Raw genomic sequence first — 7,277 nt, 5'->3', positions numbered from 1 at the left:
TTTCCTGTTCAGACAGTTATTATAAGAGTGGAACAGGAAATGATTTTTTATAGCATGTCATATCTTCAGTCCTACTTTTTAAAATTGCTTCTTGATTGACATTTGATTCAGTTTTTCAAAAATACCTTAAACAAGACTTTCCTCCAACAAGGTATCTCCTATGCTTATATAATGGCTGTTACTCATAGCTTCGCCTCATTACACATGTATTAAGATCTTGCAAGATTCCCTGACAGCAACCATAGAGATAACTCTGTTCAACAATACTCTAATTATGAATATCAACTGAGGCATAAAACCAAGGAGATATATTCTCACCCAAAGTTTCTGCCACTGCCAAGAAGAATATCCTGAACAGTCTAAATAGAAAAAAGATTCCCTATAAATTGTGTCATTGTACAGTTTGTGGATGATTCTGTGCTGATTAAGTCAAGCCTCAGAATAATATAGACATTCCTCAATGAAATCTATGACGATTCAGATTATATCAGTATAAAAATCCATACAGTAAAATCCAAATAATAAAGACTGGCTTTTATACTGATGATGGCATACATGCCAATAAGTCAGTGCATCATTTCTATTTGTGTAACGGAGTTAGTGAAATGGGTATTTATTTTATTTTATCTGGGTGATGATCTGGGACCAGAATTATATAAAAGAAAAGGAACAGACATGTGAAAAAGTATATAGAACTATCAAAAATATTACATTGTTCCCTGCAATAAAAGTCCTTGCTCCACTAACATTTTTCCAAGAGTGAATGTGAACTATGAAACACCATAATCATAGTTATGTTAGGAGGACACAGATAGACAAGGAATACTCAAGTTGCAAAAGAATGGGTGAGTTATAATTTGCTCTGTTAGAGGCAGTATCTATATTAATGAGATCATGAATTCATTGAGATATTAAGTTACTGGAGCACAGGTTAAAAAAAATGCAGATCTGCACAAAACTAAAAGAACACAAGAATTTATTAAATAACATCTAAGTGAATAATAAAACTGTAAACACAATAATAGAAGACCTTGTCAATAAATACAACATCAATATTATCAATCAAATTGATGTGATGAAGCTGTAGCAATGCTCAATGGAAAATTTATACTTTAGCATCTATATTAAAAAGACATAAAAAGGGAAACACAATTAGTTAAGTGGCATTTAATGAAATCAGAATAAGAGCAAAATATTAAGGGCTTTTGTTTTTTTCTAGGTAAGAATAGAAAATGCACTACTCAGAAGTCAGGGAACCTTGATTCAGATCTCATTGATACTTACTATCTGTGTGTGATGTGGGACAAGTTCCTTAAAAACAATAGCTGGGATTCATGCAACACTTTGAGGTTTGCAATGTGCTGTAATATGTTATTCCATTTGATCCCTACATATCCTTATGAGTTAAGTGCTATTATTATTTCCATTTTACAGATGAGGAAATTGAATTTGAGAGAGGTTAGGTAACTTACAATCACTTTGTCACCTAATTGCCTCATTAACCTTTTTGTGCCTTGGTTCCCACATCTGTAAAATGAAGGGCTTGAACTAGATCGCCTCCAAGGTCCTTTCCAGATTTACATCTATAATGCCAAATGTAATAAAATTCATTTTTAAAAGCTGTTTTTTAAATTTCACTTTAAAAAGTCCACAACAAAAATACAAATTCAAAATATGGAATTTTTAAATGAGAAAGAAATAAACAAATGAGAATTTAAATAAGAAAACTTTCAGAGTTTAATTCATAGCTTTAGGCTGAAAAGAAAATTAGAAATTTAAATACTTAGATGAAAAATTACAAAAATATAAAATGCCCAAAGAGGAACTAGACAACCCAAAGAGAGCAGTCTCGGAAGAAATTAGACAAGTGTTCATTGATTGCCACATAAAAATGCAATGGTACTAGATGGATTCTCAACGACCCCTTCCAAATTTTCAAGGCATAAATAATTCCTGTTATTTCTAAAAATAGAGAAATGTCCTATTATGCACAACTTTTCCCAAGACTGACAAAGAGAAGATAGGAAAAAAAAACAATAAAACAATATAAATGAGTGATTAGACGAAAATATTCAGCAAGCTCAATATAGTAACAGATAAAAAATTATATGTTAAATCTGATTGATATATCAAGAATCCAATAATGATCAAAATGAAAGAAATAATCATTATAATATTAAATTAACAAAAAATTCAAATTCCTTGCATATTAAAACAAAATTAAATAACAAAAGAACAGAGGATTTATCCATAATATGATTTTTTTAAGTGTAATTAGTAAGAAACTAAGCATTACATGCAATGATTAAGTATTAGAAGCATTCCCACTAAGATGAGTATAAAACACAACTGTGCTAATATTTGACAAAAATTTAGAAATGTTATGCACAAAGATTAAAAAAAGAAATTAAGGGAATAAACATCAGCTATAAAGAGCTTAAAATATTTCAAATTATAAATGGCAATATAACAGGGCTTAAAATAAACAGACAAAAATCATTTGTATTTTTATACATTGTTAATAAAAACAATAGAAACTAATAAATGAAAAATATCATTTACAATAATAACAAATATACCAAATGCTTGGTCAATCATGAGACTCTTTAAAAAATAGTTACAAAATCACTTTAATAGGATTAAATAAAATCAAAATAACTGAAAGATATCCCATTTACTTGTTTAGACTCAGTGAATATAATAAAAATGTCAAAGCTTCTCAAATTAATTTATAAATTTAATGGAATACCATCAAAATACTAATAGACTATAGAATTAAATATATAAAAAACTATTTGGAAAACAATGACAGGAAAGTCAAGGGAAACTTCAGGAAATCCCCAAATATACGATAAAATAGTAATTAGCAAGATAATCTAGTATAAAAATAGGTCAATATTACTGAATAGAGAATACAACTTTAGAATCCAAAGTACATAAGAAGATAAGCAAAACAAAAACAATAAAACCATAGACTTAAAGCTAGAATGGACAAGGGATCAATATTCAAGAAACTCAAAATTTCCAAATACATTATTATTCAATAAAGATGTCATTTTGCATCAACAAAGTTCCCAAACTAGGAAATCCCTAAACAGATAAAAATCATGAGTCAGGACCCCTTGCTGTCCAAAAAAAATTTAGGAAAATTGGATAGCAGTATGACCCCCCTCCTCCCATAAAATAGACACTCCCCAAATTCCCCTTGGATCAATTATTAACAAACAAATTATTTTTATTATTTTTTAAAGATTAGTAGAAAATGATGTTTTAGAGCAATTGGGAAGAAAAAAATTAACTATAGAACTAAAGCAATAAGTCATTAGAGACAAAAATATATGGATTTCATTGTTTAACACAGATAATTGGGATCTTCCCATAACAAATATATTCCTCCCCCAAAAATCTTTAAAGAAATAGACTGGGAAAATTTTCTTTTTGACATGCAGAATTTTTAGGAATTGATACAAATTTATAATAGTAATGACCATTTCTCAGTGATTAAATGGTCAGAAGTTATGAACACAAAAATCTTAAAGGAGGAAACAGATAACTGGTAATAACTGCTTGAAAAACTACATGAGCCACACAAATTAAACCAACGTGAAATACCACTTCGAGTCCATCAATTCAAAATCAATTCAGCACCTCCATATTCTGACTACAGTACAAGAAACTTATCTAGGCATTGGGAATACAAAGACAAAAACAAGTCTTTTCCCCTCAAGAGTCTTTCAAAAATCTTTTTTTGAAATGCAACCTGACCAAGTACAATGCATTACCAAACTATTTTTATCTTGAAAACTGATTCTACTCTTGAGACTAGATCCTGAGAACATGTTGAAAGAGGGTGTGGGAAAATCCATCTGTGCCCCCCAAAATTGTATCCTTAGATAAAGCTGTAATACAGCTCAGGACTCTACTATTCTGTGTCATTTTCATAAATGTCTTTCTCGAAAATCTACATCAAGGTCCTACCCAAAGTACTAAAAGTAGTTCTCTAGTACTTTTAACATCTTAAGAGATATCAAATAACAATCAGGATGAATGAATGAATGAATGAATGAATGAATAAAAAATCATTTAACACACACTATGTGCTAAACACTGCTAATTTCTAGAAACACAGATACAAAAGTAAAGACATTCCCTGCCCTCCAGGATCTATTGATGATGCAAAATTAGTTATGATAACTGGATTTGTAAGAATGAAAAGGCAAGAACAATCTATGGACATCCCATAAACAGGGCAATGGTTAATGGATCAAAGAAGTAATGCTGAAAAGAACTTCAGAGACTAAATAGTCCAAATCTGTTTTACAGTTGGGGAAACTAAGGCCCAGAAACATTAAATAACTCTATATTTAAATCTTGTGGATTCCAGAGTTCTTATCACTAGATCATATTGTCTCATGTGAGATTTATTCATGTAATAGAATTTTATTGTGCCATAAAAATGACAGGTATGAAAAAGATGAAGAAATACAGAAAAATGTATAATAATTGGAAGAGAGCACAGGAAGCAGGATCAGAATATACACACTGCTTTAGTGAATAACACATATATTTTATTTCTATGTGAGGAAGTGATGATAATGAAGAAGAGGAGATTTAGAAGACCATCCAGAGGAGATTCTTGTTGGAAGAGACAGTGTTAAAATTTAATTTTATTAACAAGTTTCTTTGTTCTTCTCATCTCTACTCTTCTGCATGGAACCATTATAAAAAGAAGAGAGAGAGAGAGAGAGAGAGAGAGAGAGAGAGAGAGAGAGAGAGAGAGAGAGAGAAGAGAAGAGAGAAGGGAAAAAAGGCAGGAAGGAAAGAAAAAAAGAAGGAAGGAAGGAGGAAGGAAAGGAAGAAGTGAAGGAAGGAAGGAGGAAGGAAAGGAAGAAAGGAAGGAAGGAAAGGAAGAAGTGAAAGAAGGAAGGAGGAGAGAAGGAAGGAAAAAGAAAAAGAAACTTTTTATAACAGATATATATGGTCAAGCAAAGCAAATTTCCCCATCAGCCATGTACAAAGATGTATGAGACATAATTCTGAAAGCCTTAGAGATGTGGTCAAATTTATATTTACATTTATATACACATATATATATATATATATAATTTTACTATATATTTACATATACATACACACACCATATGTATGTGCATACACATATGCACACATACACATATGCACTTACATATGGTACGTCTGTATAGATGTAAATATGTAGTAAAATTTATATGTGTGTATATGTAATTTGGCTCTCATCTTTTAGATAGGTTTATAAAATATGGCTTATATTCATAGTAATTCTGCATAAATGTTGTACTTATGTCCCAAGTTAGAGTGCACAACATGGTCTGGGAGCTGAGCTCCCAGCCTGCATGTAGTAAAGAGCCTTCTCTCCTTTGTGGCTCATTGTGCCTCCATGCCATAAATAGAGAGAGAACCATCAACACTGGGACACAGAGGTATGTACTGTATTTAGATACCTGTATGTCAGCCACAGAAATAATATTAAGGAAAATGTATTTTTAATAGAATAATTTTTTTAAAGTATAAGCAGAAATAAAACTGGAGCAGGGAAGGATCCATCCTTCCATAACTCTCGCAGATGACTTTTTTCCATATCCTTGCTACTGAAGTGAGCACTACCAGATAAAAGTCACACATACTTATCCATTCAGAGGAGTCATCTCTCAGTCTTAGAGAAGGGAACTGCAGATGTGGCAGATACCAGTTGCTGTCTAGGTTTCAGTGATAATCACTACTTCCCCCTTTTCTCCTAGAAAGTTCCCAAAACTCCCAACTGTTCCAAGTGAGGTGGGGAAAAAACACCTCTGCTCCTCTGTCCAAGAACCAATCTTGTGTTAGTTTTCTCTTTTCCCAAGCTGCAAAGAACTACAAATCCCTGGGATTTGACTGAAAGATGTAGTGAATATAAGATTCTGTATTATCTATTTTTGTTGATTCTCTTTTACAAAAAGCATTTGAATTAATGAAAAAAGATACATTTAAAAAATCTCTTTTAAATGTGTCTTCCATAAAAATGTCAAAATATTATTAGACTCTATGACAGGTGTAACTATGGAAATAGTTTTGTTCGATTACTTACTGAGTCGCAATATCAAGTAAGGTATAAAACAGAGAGACATATGTTCACCCAAGGTGTTCTTCACTATCATACAGGATATTCTATGCAGAGCCCAAACAGAAGGACTCCCTGTTGATTCTCCAAATGTTCCTTTTAATAGCTGATGCTGTGTCAATTGTATCAAGTCTCAGAATACTATAATGCTTCTTCAGTGAAATCTACACTTTTCCCAGAGACCTGCTTTGGAAAACTGAAAATTGGAAAATTGGAAAAGAAACTGGAAAAACATGGTAGATGAATGATATATATTGTCCAGATTATGAAATGTTAACTGGACAGACAGATGTTTAAATCAATATAACCAATGTAATAATGAATTCCCAGAAAGTTATATTATTTGAATTCTCACTGTATTTTTCCACTAGGCTAGAACCTATTACTATAATCTAAATACTTTTAACTTTGAATATTACAAACTGAATAAATACGACTACTTCAAGAATTCATGCTAATTATAAATATTCATACATTTATATTCAGACCACTTCAATTATTCACACTAATTGGGACTTAAACAATTTTCTTCCTAATCATATAGCTAGAAATCACCACTAAAGATTTGAGGCAATGTTCTGAGGTTACCCATTTATTCAGATCTATGAGAAGTTATGAATTGGAAGATAAAGTTTATTTTCTTCCTACCAGAAGAGAGAATCAAAGGATGATACATCAACTTCATGTGGGTACTTTTAGAAAATGGAACTTTTTATTATTTAATAGAGTTTCTTTGAAGCTGTCTTCCACAGTTAATACTTTGGAATCATTATTTTGTTTATCTTGAACAGCTTAATGGAAGAGAATCAAAATCATTCACAAAACCCATCTTCCTCCAGGACAGAGCTCTAGACTGAAAGGGTACTTATAGAGAGACTACTCTTAGACTGATCACAGAGATGTCTGGCAGAGCTGGGATTCAACCCTTCCTCTAAGTCCAATGTACTCCTAAAAACTGTTTTACATCAACTCCCATCCATATCTTGTAACAGATACCTGACTGATGCTGGCAGGTGTGATGGAGAACTCACAGTTCTACAACTGAGCTGCTAAACCGGGCATTTCCACCCCCTATAGCCCTACCTTTTTGACAGTTCCCTGGCCTCTGCAAAGCAGAGGTAATGCAGAGATAAAGTTGGGG

This window comes from Antechinus flavipes, chromosome 2 (assembly GCF_016432865.1).
Source record: "Antechinus flavipes isolate AdamAnt ecotype Samford, QLD, Australia chromosome 2, AdamAnt_v2, whole genome shotgun sequence".
Classification (NCBI taxonomy): domain Eukaryota; kingdom Metazoa; phylum Chordata; class Mammalia; order Dasyuromorphia; family Dasyuridae; genus Antechinus; species Antechinus flavipes.
The sequence above is the reverse complement of the archived record's forward strand: the minus strand, read 5'-3'. Positions refer to the sequence as shown.